Below are 21,258 nucleotides of genomic sequence, written 5' to 3' on the forward strand. Positions count from 1 at the left end.
GGTGGGTGGACTGAATCAAGGGGTCAGAAGACCTCATTACAAATAGGGTAAATTGGCAACTATGGAATGTATTGAGCAGGGAAAGAGGGGGGAGGGGGCCCTTTATAGGTGCCACGGGTATAAACATTTTCCTATTGACATGTGTGTTGAAATAACATTTAAGCAAAAATCATGAAAAGTAAGGATTAGGAGGACTAATGTTACCCAGTGGGTAGGAATCTGACATTTCATGTATCTCGCCGTAAAACGGTAGGGCTTATGTTGACAAGCTCATTTAAAAAATAAATCAACATTTATAAAAGAAAAAATAAAACATGTGAGATCTCATTCATCACCTGAACAGTAATATAGTCTTAATTCTTCTGCCAGTCAAATAGCTCGAAAAATATTAAAGTGATATTTCTTCACCATTTTGGACTATGGAAATTTAGTGATTGCCCTTCCTAGAACAACTGTTTGATTCTAATTATAAGTTTGAAAACATATTATGTCTGGTCAACCTACTTCAGTCGGATATCCTGATATATCCTTTAAATGAAATGAATGTTGAAGGTGTCAGACTGAGCAATCAGACTGTTTAATAAGTCTGCAGAGGGGGGTATAGTGTGAAAACCTTCTCACTCAGGTTTATCATCATGTTCTTCATATGTTATAGGTGCGAATTCATCAGGGAGCAACATCCACAACCTGATTGATGTGCAGGAGTGTTGTAGAATGTGAGAACATAATAAGGTTGTGTGAGTTTTGCCTGACCTATATTTAACATTACTTCCTAAACTGGATTAAGATGGGCCGGAATGTTTATTCAAGTGTATATGCTTGCTTGAATAAGTTTTAAATGTTCTCAGTGCTGTTGGTTTATTTTTTATCCTGATTTCACATATGTGTAGTTTACCTCACTAATATTTAGTTGAGACCTCAACCAATCTAAACCATGGTAACACGATATAACCAAAATTGATTTTGAATTTACATCTGTAGGTGTCGATTTTTTGTTTTTTGAATTTCTCTTTTGAATGTACAATGATAAGAAAGAATTATTTACAAGTGAGGTTTTTTAACAGCATAAGCATTGGGAAAATGTTTATTTGTGTATTAAAGCATTTGCCAATATCATCAGAGAAGAAAATAATTAAGTCTGTGAGATTCTTCTGGTTGTGTAAATTTTAGAGAACAAGTTTTTATCACTTTGTGAATACTCAAAGTCAGCCAAGTTTAATATTCTCCTATCCCAATGAGATTGACCTTCTGTTTAGTACCTTGCCCTCACAAACCTTTTGTTTAGAGTATTAAGTTTTGATTATCAATATTTGAACTCATAATGGTGTCTTTATTTAGCTATTAAAAAGGCATAACAGATCGATTTATGTCTTGATTTAGAATACTTTGATGGTACTGAGTTGCCGACAAACAAAAAGCAGATAGTGATAAGACAAGAATTTGTCCATGTTGATTTGTTCTGTAAAACCAACAAGTAAGTGACTCTGTAGTTATCATGTCATAAATACAGGTTATTGCACAAGTATTTCTATGTAGTGAGGTAATAAGAGTAGATGTAACAATTATATTCATTTCTAAAATATTTTTTCTGTGACTGGTCATACGAGAACTTGAAAGTAGCCAGGGGACTTATGGCTTGACATCTTTTTCAGGGACAGGTTGATGAGGATGAATGTCTTTTCGATGATTTTTTTTCCTTATTCCGTTACTTTCTAAACAATTTGGATTAATTTTCCTACTAAATTTTTTCATTTTTTTGTTGAAGCAGTTCATAAAATAGTACTAATCCAGCGTCTGCATGTAATTTGAAGGAAAATGAGATTGATATAAAAGTTGGATTATCCAGCTCTAAATGGGATAAGGGTGAGGTGTATAAGTCAAAACAAATATGTTGATATCAATAAGTCTCTTAGGAGTTTATTTATTTGAGGAGAAAACAGTAGCACTCTGCAAATTCTGGGATCGGATTAGATTTGCATTTCAAGTAAAGGTCATGTCACATGTAGAGAAGAGGATTTGCACTTTTCCCCCACAGAAGCAGTTTCGTGACCAAAATTTGGCATATCTTTGATCTCTGTGATGAAGAGGAATTACAGTGATCAATAACAGTGAGTTTTCTGCCTAGAGAAACAAGCCAATTTAAAGTCTTTCCATTAATGGTTGTCATGGAAATAACCTTTTCAGAATGGCATTAATTAAAATCATCCATGGACCCGAGTTTAAGATGTGCTCCTGGTCTGGAGGTGTGAGGATAGCACGGTGGAATAGAAAACAGAAGAGGAAGAAAGGAAACATTGATGATTGTAAAATGATGGATCATACCATAGTGACACGGTACCGGTGCTGGAGTCGCTGAATAGACTTTGTAAATAATGAATGAATATTCTCCTCAGTCATTCTCAAAGAGACCATTGTGACAAGTTGATTTGCCCTGATATTATTCTTTCCATTTAACGTCATTAATACAAAGGAAATGAGGGGAAGTAAATGAATACCTAACGATTGATTGATTTTGTCAATAATAGTTATTATCTTGTCTATGATTCCAAGTTTGATTTTGCGTGAATAGTTGCAGAGCAGGTTTTTGTGTTTATACACATTTCTTAGATCACCAATTAATTAACAAATCATTAAGGTTAGATAAAGAAAGAAGGCCCCACCAAGAAACTGATTTTAGTGCCAGTTAGAAGTAGATATAACCATTATTGATATTATGAGGTTAATATGAATTTCAGCGAAATCTTCCCTCCAACTCCACTCTTTCTCTCGCTCTCTCACCCATCTTACAAAGAATGGCAAGAGACACAGAATCAGAAACATAATGAAAGGGAGAAAGTCGAAACTTCAAAGAAGAAATATAAAAACATGACTTTTTCCGTATTCAGCTAGACGGTCTGTATAGCAGTGCCGTGGTGTTTCATATCCGAAACTGAATCGGTTTTCAATGGTCCTTTAGGTCTGTCCTTTCAGGGGTGATAAGAGCCGCTTTGTGAAAAGCTATACCATGGAAAACAGGCGGCTACTTTAGACACTCTCTCTCACGGTTTCCCTCCAGAGCCTGGTATAGATTCTTTGATGTCTGTGGGACGTGCTTGGGCTTTGAAGAAATAGTCGGACTTTCTTCAACTTCCTGCTTGATTTTAAGTTGAGCAGTAACTTAAGGAATAATATTTGATTGTTTTACTATTAAGTGTAAGAAAATTTGATGCAAAAAGCATTACTGTACAAACACCACATTTCTTCAACCCTTTCCCCCATACCATCACATGTATTGGCATGGTTGTGATTCCTTGTGACTCCTAAAAAGCTACTTTATTAAAGTTTTATATTTTAATCAATTATCACCTCTTTCCAAATACATTCTTTTTATTGAAAGTAACAGTTTCCCACTCGGGATATCACAAGTTTTGATTTCCGCTTTCTTTTGAACATGAAACTGTTCCCCTTGATTTATTTTTTAAAGTTTTTTTAAATTTTTTTTTTGGTTGGGGGGAGGGGAAGTGCCACTTGATGGATATAACATTATTGTTAAGTAGATGTTCTTGTTTTATTGCAAAAATCATTGTGAAACTAAAACCTTCAGTCACTTAAAATTTTATCAATCTACAAATGATAATTGTCTCCAGTCATATAACATGTGTCAATGTAGAAGATTATGTTGATATGTTCATCAATAAGTTTGTGTAACTGTATAATTTAACTAAATAGGGACTTGTGAGGCTTGAATGTAGTAACCCCTGTCTGATGTACAACTGCCTAGAAATATCTTTCTTGAGAGGGGCATATTTGACAATCCATAACCACCTTACAGGTGCTAGGTGAGGAATGGCACTCTTCTAGTCTCAAGGATCCACCTGCGCCCTGCTTCAGTATAATAGCTGGCAGTCATCATTGCAAAGGGTTTTTTAGCCTCGGACAAGGCCTCATAATTCTGTTCATTCTCAATTTATTCTCTTTATTTATTTAGTTGCTGAGACAAGATTGTTTATTCATTAGGATCTGATAAGCATATCAGACGTAGGACCTAAAAAGGTTAAGAGTTTGAACGTGGGGGGATCACCATTGAGACCATCAATATATTCAAATTCAAATATCATTATGTACATGTCATGTAACATTGCAAAATGATACATTTTCTTTAAAAGGGCTATTTTCCCTACTTATTCCAAATAGTAACTTTCAGAAGCTTCCAGGTGGTAATTTGAACATATCAGCTAAAGCTCAATCTCACTCAGCCCCCCCCCCCCCCTTTCAGTAATATTCATTGATAATGATTAATGATAATGGCCTTTTATGAGGCACTGTCTATTCAGCAATAATTTTATTTGGAGCTTCACTATTTACATTCCATTATTTTGAAGAATGATTTTAGAGCCATGAAACTTGATTGATTTATAATGATCGTAATTGAATTATGAAGCATTCCATCCATTTGTAAGGAACCATCCCTTTTAAAACCGTCTCCAAGTTGTTTGGATTTTTGGTGATCTTCGGGAAATAGAATAGACTCTTGTGGATCTCCTTGTGGGTTGATTCGTGCGACGGCATCGACAGAAGGAATTTGGGACCCCCTGATCAAACATGACATTTAGGCTGTGGTGATCTGCGCTATTTACCACCGAGTCTCATCACCGCGGCATCGATGTAGAAGATGAATAGATGTCGCGGGAGGTTGTTTACCCCAGTCAGTGTTTGCCGTCTTGAGACTCCCCAATGTTTGATTTAGTTGAGATTCCACCAGTGGTTTGCATCTTTGTTTTGCTCTATTTCTACTGACCCCCGCCCCCAAAATAGTCATGATGGACAGCTTCATTTCTCATTCATATCTATATTTTTATGATTATTATTCTAACTCATTCCTTCATCGGTTAGCATCTTTTTTGTATTCATTTTTATATAAAGATTTATTTTCTGTATTATGATTATTACAATTAACAAAATTTTCGAACTTCAAAATGCTGCCTTTTTCTGGAAATTGAGAAATTTCAACTTAAAAATAAATCCCATATTAATCTATTTTTCATCTATAGTACATGAACTTCAAAGGAAAAGTTAAATTGTACAAAAATTATTATGTTGCCAGTTTGATGTTTGAAAACTGATAAAACCTGGGCTTCAAATGATTTTTTTCAGGATGAGTTGTTTGATGAACAATTTCACATCTTACACAGATCAGGTTTACCAAAAGTAGTAGTAACCTGTTTCTCCTGTCAAAACAGTAACATCTTTTTTATCTTTCCAATTGAAAATATATTGCAAATAATCTTAAATAATATTGACTGAAAGATTTAAGAAGTTTAGGAGCAGCAGAGTTATGTAAAATCTATAAAAAAAAAGAAAGATAAACGGAAACAAAAAGAGATTTATGAGTCATGGATGATTAAGATAAAAGCAGTGGCTGTAATTCTTCAACTATAATAGATGGGAAATCAGTGTTGGTTTGGATTGCAAATATTTGTTCTCGTTTATTTGCCATCCCATATGGGAAATGCTCAGACTAGGAGGCAACATTTTTAGTGTCATGACATGTCATTTCAGAGAGATAGGGGGGGAGAAGGGAAACAGGAGACGAAAGGGAGAGGAGGGAGCAGGGAGATGGGAGTGAGAGAATGGGGCATATCAGGGAATTTGAAGGAGTGCAAAGTTGGATAATGTGACGGTAACAGATGATGTAATGCAGTGCATTATCTGAGCCATGTTCTGTTTTATATTGTGAGTCTATGAGGGGTCCCACAGGGATTTGTCCGTACCTCTCTTTTGTTTTGTTTGATGGGTGAAAACAACATAATATTCATATATCGTTTTTCAGTTTTAATTTGTTATATTATTCCACTTCTGTTTGTTCCCACATTTTTCTTGAACTTTCATGTTTGATATGCAATAAGATGTGCTTCTGATTGTAAACAAGAATTCAATTCTGGAACATGTTTGAATTCATATATTGTAAAAGAAAAATTTTACACTGCTCCATAACTCCTTAAATACTCATCATGAAATAAATGAAGGAATTCCTTTTGAATTGCATCCTTCATGAATAATGTTCCTTGATTGTTTTTTTCCTATCTCAAACACTGTATTAATATTTCTCATAACATCGAGGGGGATGCCTTGATAGAATATTTTTGTTGTTATTTTAGATCTATTCTTGTTGTTGAAACTTGAAAATTCTGACAAGCCCCAAGACTGGGCACTGAAATAACAATGTTGCTTCCCTGAGAGACAATAGTGATAGTATCATCATTCAACCGATCTCCCTCTTGGTTGTTTTTCTTTGGTATCAAGAGAAAGAGAATGACATCTAAAATAAGAGAAATGCGTGTGAGAGAGTCACCCTTTCTCTCACTCCGTCCAACCATTCCCTATGCATTATGATCTCTTCTTTTTTTTCCTCCTCACCGCTACGATGTCAAAATTCTGCACCTCCTGCTAGTGGAAATGGTTGCCATAGCAACCTATTTGCGGAGAATGAAATGCCCATCAGGGTAGCGCAGCGTCGGTCTGGGATCTTCTTTCTACAAACTAGCTATTGCTATGTCAAATTTATTAAGAATCTGCGAAGGATCGTGTTTTCCTTTCCCATTTCCTTGCCTTTGATAACTTTTTGTGTGGTTCCGAAATAGAAAGGTTATGAACTGTGGTGAACTATTTTCATTTTGTAGTACTATAATTGTAGCACTACCCCCCCCCCCCCCCACCCCCCAGTGGTTCTTGGATTATCTAGTCTAAAATGCTTATCCATGTTAATAATTTGGAAACATGATTTCCTACATTTTCACACAATTTTTTTCAGACAGGATTCTGTAGGTTTACATTTATATCTAAATGTGCAACATGGTATATAAGTTTTCTTTAAAAAGAAATCCTATGGCTAGATCGTTTTTACAGTTTTTTTTTCAATTTTGATCTCACCTGTATTCCAATTATTTCAATATAAAAAAGCTTTCACACATTCACTCCTCTTCAAATTATTTATTATTTATTTATTTTATTTTATTTTGTTTTATTTATTTTATACTGCAGGTAGGCCTGTTCAGTTCTTAAAACTGCTTTACAAAGGCACCCTGCAGTTTAAAATACATGTCAAGATAACTATAAAATATATCATAAACAATCAATCAACGTCAAAAATACAAAATACAAACTATTTAACATCAGAAACAACCAAAACTATAGAGTGGGAGGTGACAATTTAAACATACAAGTACATAGCATTGTAAATCAATATTATTTTGCTCTATCAATTTGTATGAAAGGCTTTGCATAATTTTTTAAAAACTAACAAGGAGGTACAGGCTTGTAAATTTGAAGGAAGTGCATTAAATAATCTGGGTCCGAAATATGCGAAAGATTTTCTTTTATATTCAATTCTAGCTTTGGGAAGCTGAAGGGGCCATCACAAAGAAAACCGTGTCCTGTATTTCACAGGCTATTTACATACTAAATCATTAAAAAATAAAAATCCTATTTACCCTAATTATACATGCTAATGAATTGGACAGTAGTTGTACTCATTTAGATCTTAGGAAATATATGGAGTATGCGTTACAGCCAAACTCTCAATTATTGTATCAGGAAAAAGGAAATATATTCTTGTAGAACCTGGTCCTGGGGAGGATTTCATAAAACATGTTGTCAATGATTTTTAACTGACAAAAGTGCTCTTAACCCGATTATTGTATGAAACACTATTGGCCTATTTATTTTATGACTCGTCAGTATGTGAGCTTTGTAATCTCAGGTTTACACTTCTTTCTAATTTAAAAAGAAAACTTTCTAATTTTGCTTCAAACCAGTTCATTATTTGGCATACGTAAATGGGAATGAAAACAAAGTGATGGACAGGGTATTATATATACTGTACTTCTGAGTTCTCATTAGAAGGTAGGAAGGGAGGAGGAGGCGAAGATGGGGCAATAAATGCATTTAGCACAAGTCATGTGCCCTTGCATTGGAACGTTCAGGCCTCATCTCAATTTAATGAATAAATGGGTTGCCATAGACTCTAAATGAAAAGCCTTTCCTCTTGGGGGAGGACTCTGCGATGTCTGTCGCATCCATGAATTGTGTTCCAGTTCATCTGTGCTGGGAATTAAAATCTTTCTTTTGGTCCGGTGGTGATGCCGAGTCTGAGGTCATGACATGTTTCTATGTTATCGTCCGTTGAGAGCCAGAAGTGCATTATTGCAGACGTCCCATTGAGAACCAGAAGGGCGCTATCGCTGTACAAAGTCAATGGTAATAGCGACATTCTGGTTCTCAGCTGCCAAAGTCTGCAAACAATTGTTGCTTGGCTTACATAAGAGCAGGACTATGCACGTGCACACTGATTTTTCAATGAAAATTTGCTGGCATAATGTCCTTGGCTCAAGCATGCACTACATGATATAGAGTATACACCTGAGTTAATGCCTTCTGCCAAAAAAAAAACATAGATGTACACATTAATCCTAGCTTTTTAAGATTCTTGAACTTTTTCATTACCATGAAGTTCATTATCACCATTTTTGTGAACTAGAAAGTCATTAGATATATGGATTGGGTTATTCAAATCATCATTTTTCGTGAGAACTTGACAATAAATACAGGATTCCCCCCCCCCCCCCCCGCAAAGAATTGTAAATGACCCAATTAACATCAATGAAAATTATTAATGTAGTAATTTTTTATATAATGAAAGCGTACACAATGTCCCTTTGCATGAGTATAAATCATATTTATCTAAATGATGAAATTGAAGGCTCTCTATAGTTGTGGCTGATTAGATCAGTTGCAGCACTTTGTTAGATGGGATCCTGGTCCTCTGAATAATATGGAGTTTGGAACTTTGGATTCATTTTGAAGTATGTGTAAAAAATATAGAATTAATAAACTGGGAAAAATGTTTGTGCAGCGATAGTATCTAGCTAAATATTATATGGGGCCTTGAAATTGAATGTGAAAGGATGGGAAGAGTTTGACTGACCAAATTTGATTTCCTCCATCTTTTCACCTTCTTCATGCATAGAATTTGAACTTCTTATGCACTATATGTGCATGACACTGGATAATATTACAACTACTATTAATCTGATATATACATGTATCATGACCTAGAAATCATAATTATATGGTTGTTATTTATGGTTATATACAATATATTTCCAGACAAGTCCAGCTAACAACCTTGACCAAGCTTTAGTCATCTCTTGATGTATTAGGTAACCATGGAAGCTGATACCCCCTAGAGGATGTCTGTATGAAAACAAAAATTGAATTCATCATCATGCCATTGCTTACATCATTACCTTGTTGACAAAATATCAGTTTGAAGTTTCTCAGAAAAATCTATTTTTAATCAGTGTTTTAACCTCAGATATTACATTTGTGAGAGTAAATGTATTGAATATTACTGATGTTCCAAAATACAAGAATTTTATGCTTGTTTTTATTCTTTAATTTTTTTTGTGTGAGGTAATTGTGGATAATTTTTTACACGAAGGTTCAATCCTTTCTAATGTGATGATTCATTTATACATTTGAAGGACTGGGAAATTTACATTGATGACCTGTTTGAAGAATTGTGATTATGTAACTTCCATGGTAACAACAGCCAATCAAAATCTAGGATTTCATGGAGGCTACAATTAAATGGCAGTTATTGTAATGATTACGTTCAGGCAACAGGGCCCTAGAATTCGATGAAACATACGGGTTGGTGCGGGGGGGGGGCTGGCTGAGTCTATGAGGCAGCCAACATGTGATTAATCCTTCAGTGGTATTCATGTTAACTCTTGACCTTTAGAACATTATCTCAGTACTAAGTAGAATAGATCCAGTGTTGGGTTTGAATTGAATTCTGAAACGGCTCCTTGATTGCTACCTCGATTTAACTAAAAGTATCTAGGACTCGTTCGTTCGTATTTCTAGACAAGAGCATTTTTAGGACTGTTGAAAGAAGGTCAAGCTGTGCCTCCAAGTTGGTCTACTTTGACTGTTTTACTGAATATCTACAATTTTACAACTTTGTGTTTTTTCTAAATCAAGCATAGACTCTAATTTGTCTCAGGTCTGTACAATGGCTTTTTTTTTTATATTTCCCATTCAGCATCTATCCAGTTTATTGCCGATGATGAAATGGAGGGGGTTCAAATCATTGAAATCAAAGGTCTTCTATAGGCTTATTTTTAACATTTATTCAAATTTTCTGCAATTATGAGGATCCTATATTTATCAACATTCTTATCATAAATGTTTAATAATGCATCTAGGATGTGAATTGTGAACCTATTGTTCTTTGTTCTTGTAATTCAACATGATAATGGGAAGAAAGCATCTCTCTGTTTCCATGGTGATGGATGCTGTATGTATCTCTCATGAAAGATGTATCATGTTTTGAGATAAAGAAATGAAGCAAAGCAACTTCAAAGAAGCATTTTGTCGCCATTAAGATGATAAATGTTCCTGTTGCTCTAGATTTTGCTCTCTTTTTTTATTCTGTTAGCTCAACTTAAGCATTTTTATTATTCAAAAAAATGTTCCCTATTTTACATGTGTGCTTTGCTGTTGAGAGAGTTTGAGGTACACATCTAACTAGTTGTGATGTAAGGAATTAATAATCAAGATTTACCAATTGACCCAAATCAAGGCATGATATTCTTTGAGAGTTGTATGCTGAATGCATACCATTCTTCAAATTGGCCCTGGCATTTGCTGTAATGCTTGAAATGTGTTAGACTTAATAGAAATGTAATTGAAGATTTTGAAGATTGAAAAAAAAAAAACTAATATTTCTTTTCTGACTGCATTGCTTCCCGAAGGAATATTTTCAATTCATTTATTCTTTTCCATTTAAAAACAACAAAATATGTACATTTGAAATACACATGTATATACAAAAATATATCAAATACATAAACGTAGTAAATTAATGTCTAAGTGATAGTAATAACTAAAAAATGGAACACCTGTAGAATGCTTTTTTAAAAAAAATTGTAAACGGCAGGAGTCCAAAAGTTAACAAAATGCAAATATAATAATGATAATAATAATATAATGTTCCTATTAAATATAATTCATTAACTCTGAATATTTCAGATAATAAGCAAATGGTTGCTACAAAAAAGATCTGTCACTTTTAGTGGAAAATTATGCTTTAAATCAAGCAGTACATTTGATTCTGATTGGTATTGAAGAATATCATTAAAAAATATCTCTATTCATTTCTGGAAGAGAAGAGTACAGAACAAGGTATTTACATGAGGAGGTTTCCAGTTAGTGCATTGTAGCCTACCTAGAATGTCACATGGCCAGTTACTCATGATTGATAAAAAGTGGATTAAGGAAATAGATATTTGGTTAGACCACAAAGATATTGATATTAATATTCCTGTAATTAGCCATGTGGTCAAGGTATATTATAGATCTTAGCTATTGTTTGAGATGTTTTCAAAATATATCCATGATTCAATTAATGGTTGAAAAGGAAATGTGAATTTAAGGTCTGTAACTAGGATTGGCAGAATTTCATGAATCAAATAGTGATTTTCAACTGTTTTAAGCTACTGAAATCCTTGCATCTGATTGGTTGAGAACAAATGAATCAGTAAAAATCACTGTCTGGATGCTTTGTGAAACACTCCCCGGGTGGATGTTGTATAAAACTTTAAGTTAAGAGCAACTTAATTAATGACTGGTCGATCAACAACCTTATATATATATATTTTTTTTTTGCATATGTATTTAAATGTTTTTTGTTTTTTTTGTAATTTCATAGAAAAAAAGAATGAATATACAAGAAATAATAAAAAAGGGGGAAAAAATAAAAATAATAATAATGAATAAAATTGTTACCCTACCCTATATACAGTGAGTGGCAAAAATAGTAATTCATGACTTATTGCCAAATAAAAACAAGGAATGGAATGGAATGGTGTTCCTTTCTTTTGAACTATATCGACACTAATACAAATTTGGTGTATATCTTCTACAACAGGAAAGGGTCACGGACTCACCAACCTTATGTAAAGTTGTTAGTAACTTACAAATAGCTTTAATATGAAATGCTCACCAGGTCTTATGAGGTACACTAAATAAGAAATAAACATTTTGAAATGTAGGTCATGGTCTAAGGAAGAAACATGCTTTTCAAGTTCCTCCCCCAATGTCAAAGCTAAGTACAATTCTGTTGAGACTTTCAAACAGATGCTGTGTGTAGCTCCATACCAGATATCTTGATAATTTCTTTGATTTCATGCGACAGAGAATCACTCCAGACTTGATAGGAAGGAGGGCCTTCTATTTGCTTGACATGTAGGGGTCATGGGGTCATGAACTTGGCTCTAATTTTGGGTGTAAAATAGGCAGGGAGGAGATGGATGATTGTCACTGGTAGTATAGGCTTCATATTCAGACTTTTACTACACAGAAAAAATGTTTAAAATGTTTACAACATTGTTTATTATATGAACCTTACAGTAGTTGTTTAACAGTTAAAACGACCATGATTAATTCATTGAAAATTCATGTTAAAAAATAAACCTTGTTGTTTAGAGTTTAAACACTCATTTAATCTGTTAAACAAGCACTATAACGGTCATATAGTAAACAGCATTGTATGAAATATTTGAGCAGCATTTTTACTTTGTAAATTTGAACGGTAGATAGATAAAATTGAGTTTATATAACAAATACAAAACAAATATGTGAGTGGGTAACATCAACAAACCCTAATTTGGATACTTGTTCATGTGTATGTATATATGAAAAATAGTCAAAATTTCAAAAATCATTCATAACAATGTGACTTTTCATTCAATTTCGATGAAATTTTCTGTGTTTAATTTTCTCTTTTTAATCAAATCAAAATTTTGTTGAGGTGGACTTGACCTGTAAGAATTGATGGATTCAAAAGTGTGTTCTTTATGGAAAGATATTCTTTAAAACAAGAACAAGGGTGAATTAAAACTTGCATACTAAAGTGTGTATGAAAACTTCTCCAAGTAAGGAGTGTTCATTGATATATATAAATTGCTTTTTTTGTTGGTTAAAGGAATAGTCTTCAAAAGGTTCATTTTAACCAAATTGACAGCTTATGTTAAGAGCTGATTTCATGCATGAATATCCATTACATTCTTCATGCAGTGAGCTAAACCAAGCATTAAGACATCACTTTCAATCCTTCAAAGTCAATTTCTGACCTTCATAAAGTGTTTTTTACTTGAAATGATGATTGTTTCAGGTGAAATTTATTATAATTTGAGTTTAGAGAACTGAATGTTTCATTTGTTTGTCAAATCAGTTTCAAGAATTGACATTTCAAAAACAAATGTTGAACATGAAATTGAAGAGAGAAAACACTTGAAATAATATTTATTGCTTAGAGAAATCAAAACATTCTTTAGAGAAAAGAGGGAGCCTGCATAATACGTCACTGAATTACCAGTTAATGTTTAATAGTTTAGTATGCACATTCAAACCTTCACAACCTATGATGTTTGTGATGTTCTTTTAATGTGAAAACCTTTATAATGGGACGTTTTCTTTTTTGTTTCGTGCTTAAAAAAAACCTTTCCTTTGAATAGACCACCTTTTTTTTCATTTAATAAACCTTCAATGTCATCATCATGGACAAATCATGGTTTAATAAAGGCAAAGGGAGACATTTCAAGTTGGTTATCTGATTCAGGGAAAATTTATTAGGAGTTTGCGCTCTTCAGATCATGGAATATCATAAATAAAAATATATTATTCAATGGTTGAACAACTGATTTATCTGTATGAAATGATTCATTGACAGTTATGACATTTCAATTCAAGTGAAGACTGTTTGAAATGCACTTAGGCTCTGCAGAGGTGAAGGTCGCATGTTGTATACAGTATTTTTCAATCCATTTTGTAACTCTTGGGGCAAGTCATTTCTTTTTAGTCAGTATAAATTGAATAATAAATATGCCTGTTTGCTAGACCTAATGCTCTCTCTTCTATCAGTCACTCTACAAATCTTCCTATTTCTTCCTGTGAGGATGATCATCTAGAATTATCTGCAGTCAGTTTATGAATAGTCTGCTCCCTTAAGCCATTTTGTTGTGAAAATATAAAATAAAGAGTTAGGTTTGTGTAGTCTATAGGCTTAAATTGGTTGTATAATAATACTAATACTAATATAGGTATATTTACCCAGGGTAGCCACTTCAGTTCCAAAAATTGTTCTCCCAGCGGGCCCTGCTATTATTATTACCCCGGCTTTAGCTGAGCTTTGTATATCTTTGGAGTTGATTTTTATGACAAAGTAAAGAGTTCTCATGTACCTTTTTACATTTTTTGCATCAATCAATCTTTTTGTTCAATTAGAAGGCAGTCTTTCATTTATTTTGGAGTGTTTCACTTGTGGTCATATAGACTTTGGCTTCAAGTTATTTATTTATTGTCTGAATTCTTAGACTACTGCATAGTGCATCATGGGATCATTTTTGAAACTCTACACTGATTGGTCTGGGTGGACAAGCCCCTTCTGACCCCTTAGTCTATTTTTCAGAGTGTTCCACTTATTTTATGAGGGTGCATTACATCCAACCTCTTCAGAACTTAGAGACAAAAAATGTTTATACCGAAATTCAATGAAGGAAGGTCTTTTAATCTCGATTTTATCACCCTTGAACCATTGAGACATACATTCTATCTGTGGAGAATAAAATCATAGATGTGCAGTTCTATACTGCTTCACACATATTTTTTTTTTCTTTCTCTCTTTGGTTGGTGTGGAAAGCATTTTTTTTACATTCTTACCAACCCTTGCCAAAATATAACTAAATGATTTTATGGTTGCCAAACAGAAAGTATGAAATAGCTCAGGCTTGTGATAATTCAAATTGTATATTAGCTTTATTATACACTCTTAAAACTCTTAAAAATGTTCGGTAACATGTGTACTTTGGATGAAAACTACACAGTATTGGTTTAACACTACCCAAAGTTGGATAATTTTTTTAACCAACTGTTGTGTGGACAGTATGTTGCCCAACTTTTGAAGAGTGAATATAACATTCAACCAATATTCAATTAATAGATGAACATGAGTTAATCCGTAGATCATAGCATTAACAAATAATCATTACACCAATATTATACAGATATTGACTAATGGGGTGTGTAATATAAACATTCTTTGGACCGCCGGATTTATATTTTCCCAAGGGGTTATATTTGATATAAAAATATGATCACGAGGGAAAATAGTAATCCTTTAGGTGTTCTAAAGAATTTTTTTTTACACATCCCATCAGTCAATATCTGTTATATTAGATAGCCTCTAATGATGAAGAGAAAGTTAGGCCTAACGATGCGTGCAGCATCTTTATGATATTCAGTGATTGATTGAACTGGTATAGATCTAACGTTAGATCTTGATCTAAGTAATGTTAGTCTAACGCAGTGAACGACCCTTTTCTATTCAAATTAACTTTGTTTAGGCCTAGCCCTAGATCTAAATCTAAGTTAGAGCCCAGTCCAGGTCAAGGACCCAAGGCAGGCCGATAATGCATGGTTACATCAAATCCACAAGAAGGGCGCCATACACGTAGAAAAATATATTCATGGACCGGTTGGCCAATATATTCATCGAAGGTGGACCGGCTGGGAAAATACATTGATTTCAATCATATCACGTGACGCGGTATGGACCAATCGCGCTTGGCTATCTGTCTTGGCTATCTAATATATGCTTTTATGGACAATTGTTCTCATAAAAAGTTTACAAGAAATAGGAATATATAAATGTTATCCTCCTGTGACATGCTGTTTAATAATTACACATGAATAATAATTGAATTTGATTTCACCACTCACTTTATTTTTTGTTTTTATTTCTTTTCATGAACATCCAATTGCTCTCTTTCATTCAATCATCAAAATAGGTAAGTGAATTTTGATTTCTTAACCACTTTTCTTCTGGAAGAATTTAATTTGGTTTAAGCAGAAAAACAGAATCTTTCGGAAGAGATTTAGCACAAAAAAATGAAACAAAAACCAAGATGCAGATTGTCATGTCACATGGTAGTTCAGGATAGGGGTCAGTATTTGTTGGTCAAATATAGGCCTACTATTATGAACTTTTACTGGAAATAGACGATATGTTATATTTTAGCATGAAGATTGATAGTCGCTGTGTGAACTTTTTTTTTTTTTGGTTTTAACAAGTTGTAATGAAGAGCCTTTGGGAATTGAATCCCACGTTCTCTTTGTAATGGTATATGAAGATGAGGGCCATCCTGTATCTAATATCATATCAAGTGTAAACCTTTATTTTGATCTGAACCAGTCAGTTGGTTTGGGAGTTGTTTGATCTAATTTATAGCAGTAAGGTGGGCTGGATGTGGTATTGGTGCTGATGATGATGATGATGGTGTTGACAGCAGCATCATCATTATCAATGGCCATCATTACCATAACGTCATCGTTGATGACTATGATTTAGATATATCTGATAAGAAGAACGTTTATGTTTATTCCAGCAGCAATGCTTAAGAACATCGAAAAATTCACAAATCAGATTTAATGAACTGCAGTGATGCTTACATGAGCTCTATGGATTAGACACAGCTATGAATATTCATCTTGTGATATGTGAATTAAGAAACTTTGTTAGTCCAAAGTCTTACATTCTCTTTTGGCTTGATGATCATTTCAGGAAAACTTATTTTCTCAAGAATCATGGTTTTAAAACAATTTTAGTTCACACTGTCACGTTCTTATCAAACTATTGTTCAATGTGAATGGTTTTATAATTGGGATCACCAATTTAATTTGAACATGTGTGTGTGTGTTTTAGTACTATTATGAAAAAAATGGTTAAATAAAATGAGGACTATATATGATACTAATTATATATGCAAATGGATGTACTATTTGAACAATATACACCTCATTATATTATGAAATACCATTGCCGTTTGCAAACATGTGGTGCATGTCAATCTGCTTTTGGCCAATACCACTATAATACGATTATGTCAAAATTTATTGATGAACTCATTCAGCTACAATACCTCTGTGGTTTCACAAAAATGGGAAGGTTATAAGAATCCGTTGGTTATGAATGATTTTACAATTTTTGTGTTTACTCTTTTCATAAAGTTAGGCTGTAAAAATTTTCCTGATTTAATTTGACCTTGAGTATAGAGATTGGAAAAAAAAACACACAGATATTAGATTAGATATTAGATTAGATATAGGCCTAGTTGTTTTCTATGTATATACATATATGCTTGTTGGAAAACAGTGAGTTAACTGCTTCTTCCATTTTCCGTGTTAGTTTAGAAATTACTTGAAAAACATCTTTTTTATATGGATTGCAAGGAATGACTTATTGTATGAAACCAACAGGTGTTTCTGTTTCCAAACAAAGGAAGAGCAGCAGTGGGCAAATTTCTCTTGAAACTGTCACTGTAAAAAAAGCGCTGCAATCAAACAATATGTCTGCTCATTGGTCTTTTAGTAAAATCTTGTAAAATGATAGATGGACTTCTTAGATGCCCTCGCAAAAGACATTCGAATTTTGATGCTTATATGAGCAGTTAAAGCTGTCAATTGTATCTGATGTCTACAAATTTTCTGTGATGTTATACATGATAATGTAAACAGTCTCTATTTAGTCATATCGCCATGCCGATTTAGGTTTAATCCTCTCATCATGATCCTCTTAAATCCTTTCATTTAAAAGAGGGATTAGCTTAATCGTCTGAAATACCTATTGAAATGCTGACATGTTTTTTTTATAACCGCCAACAATTCTCTTTTTATATATGCTTTTTCCTTTTGGTTTATGTCCCTCTCCTTTTCTTATTTTTCCTCCAAATTTCTCCATGTTTCTCTCACTTTCTCTTTCTCTCTTTTATTGTGAATCTTTCGCTCTCTATACTTTTCTCTGTTTGTTCATCGCTGGTTTTTTTCTCTATTTCATCTTGGTACCCCTCCCCTTATCTCTATCTTATCGTCCTTCCCTCTATTAATCAATAACATGTAAATTCATATCTTACAAAGATAGACATCTCCACTCATATATATTTAATAAACATCACTTCTAACAAAAGGTGGGAGCATGATTGTAATATCATGATGTAGATTTGTAGTTGTATTTTTTTATAAATAGGTGTGGAATTATAATTTATCTCACATAGATGTGCAAATGCAAAATGATTATTTTGCTATTTACAGAAAACCTTCCCTGGTGACTTTAATAAGAAAATGCATTTTCATTCCTTGGGTCATAAAATTTCTCCAAGCTTCTCATATCTGGTGGCATATGTAAGCTTTGTTTAATCTGGTTATCCCTAACATCTATAGTGTCTATTTAAGATGGGTAGGATCCCATTCTTAGACCCAGTTCTCATCGCAATCCTAAAACTATAGTGTAAACCAGTCCACAGAACCAGTTTGGAAGAATACTTCTCTAGCGTTCCCATCTGATCAGCAAAAGTGGTTTTCAAAGCCACTTAACATAAAAGCAGTCTTGTTGCTATGGGAATGCTCACAGTGGGGTCACATGTCACATTTGAAATTGCAGCATAACCATTCTACACAGTGTGTGGACTGTAATAGCATGCCCAACATGTGTAAAGATAACTTCCCGAAGAATGACTGAATCCTCATCTATGCCTAAACCAGTTTAAAAAGGCAAAGGCATCTTGAAAACCACATTGCGAGTTGGTTTTCCAAACAGGTTTGGAAGACATCTTAGATCACTTCCAAGATCGCTTTGAGCATCCCCATTACACTTTAAATTGGTTTCCACTAATCCACTAAACAGGTTTAAGGATGATAATGAGAACAGGGCCATAGATTATTATGAATGATGAAGATGTTATCATGCCCTAGTTCCAGGGGACTGTTTCATGAATCAAAATAATTGGTAATATTCACTGACTAATTTGTTCCGAACCTTACAGTGCTTCCACTCTTCCTGGAATCCAAGAAGTTTTGCTATTTTCCAGGATCATTCCAGGAAATGAGAAATTCCAGGAAGTTATCATTTTCGGGAATGATATTATTTTCTGAATATTATGACAAAATTTATCACAAAATTAGATCATTTTAATTAAAATATCAAAATTTTTGCTCTCTTACAACTCTTTATAAACTTTGCCTGTTGTTTTGCCCCCTCAAAATTTTAACTCAGTTACGGCACTGGGCCCTCTATTTTTCTTTTCTTGTGTGTGTATAGAAGAGAATTATAACTCTAAGAAGACTGGAGAACATTCAGAAAATTCCAGGATATTTTGTAAAATTCCAAGAACTTTCAGAGTAAATTCCAGGAAGTTCCGTTTTGAAAAGTGGAAGCACTGGAGCCTTATTACAGTTCTCAGTGAAAATCACTGACTGTTTGAAATTCTCATCACATCTCAAAACTTATTAACTAGTCTGTCTTTTTCTCCTCCCCTACCTGTCTTCTTTTCTTCATCTTCACTTTCCCTTGGACCTCCTCTTCCACCCCACCACATCACTCTTTGGCCTCATTTTATTTTCTTTCAACCATTCCCTGTGAAATCCTTCCGTACTGTATTACTCACACAGCCCATTAGCGCTAATACAATTTCAGCTCCGTTTATTACGCTAGGATTGCCATGTGGGAACTCAAACCAAGAATAAGTGGGAAAGGAATAGGGCTAGACTACCCGAAATAGAATACCGGAAGGAGAATCCCAACTGATATTATAAACAAATCTTCACACGGATAATCCACCCCCCCCCCCCTTCCTAGATTTCAATAACAAAATCCTATTATTGAAAAATGGAAAAGTGAAAATATTTATAATCAGATAAAAAGAGTAAATGAATTGATTGACCATTGTCTTCTCTTGAAATTGGTGGTCTAAACCAGTAAATAAGTAATTCCCCCATCCTATGAATATAACCCCCCCCCCCCCATCCTGCCCCTGAAACCCTCTAAAAATAATTAGATTGATAAATAAGTAAATAGATAAGCAAACAAATAGAAATGAAATTGATGAGTAGACTGTTTGTTTTAAGATGGGCAGTGAATAGTGAGTCTATATCTACTGCTGATACTGAATATTATTATGTGACAACATCATGATAAGACAATGACAATGTAATAGTACTATTATACCATGGGGATACATCATAGGAAATATGTGAATTGGATATTATTACTATGTACAGCTTAATCTTAACAATCATAAATCTTTGTTTATTGAGTTTGGCCAATGACCCATATATTGTAATCCAGGTCAAATTTATCAAAGGAATACATAAGTGTGGTAGGATTTGAACCCTGTAGCTTCTGGTTTCGAAACCAGTGACCTCTTTCACTAGTCAAACACCTTTCCATTCCAGGTAGATTCAAATGTAAAATACATGCCTTCCAAAGGTTAAAAATGACATACACATGCTCACGCATAAAGAGGCGCTCACAGGAGTACTTCAAAGACATCACATTTAAGTGCGTTTAGTATGTATAGTACTGGAATAAAGTTTTTTCAAGCGATGCAGTGCCTTGAACAAAATGTAGATTTCTACTTCTTTATGTTTGTCTTTTTCATATTCCCACCCTTTGCCTGTTTTTCTTTGTTCTACGCTACTTGCTTATTGCCTTATTGGTATGTTTTTCTTATTCCTCTCTAATCCTCTCCTTCCCTCTATAATTTCTCCTTTTTTGTGTGTGTGTTTCCCCTACTTCCTCACTGGTCCCCCTCTTCTTTTCTGTATTAAATGTTTGTTTTTGTACTATTCTTCACTCCCTTGCTCCTCCCCCCCCCCCTCCTCTCTTTCTCTGTGTCTCTCCCTTTCTTCCTCTTCAAGTTTCTTTCTCTTAGCCATATATACCCATCTTGATCCCTCTCTCCTCTCACAAGACACCCAAATAGCTTGGAGCAACACGCACATCTTTGCCCATCAAGCCAGCCTTCTTCCAAAGTACACTGCTAACTTGAGGCCATCAATTAGTAACTAATTCAGGTTACATTTAGGGACTTCCGACGGTCTCCCCTGTCATTTCTCCCCTTCCCCCTCTTCCCCTTCCCCCTCTTCCCTCTTCCTATCCATCCTGTGTCCACGCTTTCCCCGAAGGGTTTTGTTTTTGCCAGGTTAACTGTTGGTGTATATGTGTTATTGATTTTTACGTGAGTAGGTGCGGCGTTTGGTAAAGGAGTCTGGTTGGGAGTATTTAGTTTGTCAGGTAGCGGTGTGTTTTGAGGCTGTTATACGATGGTGTCGTGTATGCCTAATGATGTATGTAGTAATCTCCTGTTGATTCTATGTCCATTA

The sequence above is a fragment of the Lytechinus variegatus genome, chromosome 14 (genome assembly GCF_018143015.1).
Source record: "Lytechinus variegatus isolate NC3 chromosome 14, Lvar_3.0, whole genome shotgun sequence".
Taxonomy (NCBI): Eukaryota; Metazoa; Echinodermata; class Echinoidea; order Temnopleuroida; family Toxopneustidae; genus Lytechinus; species Lytechinus variegatus.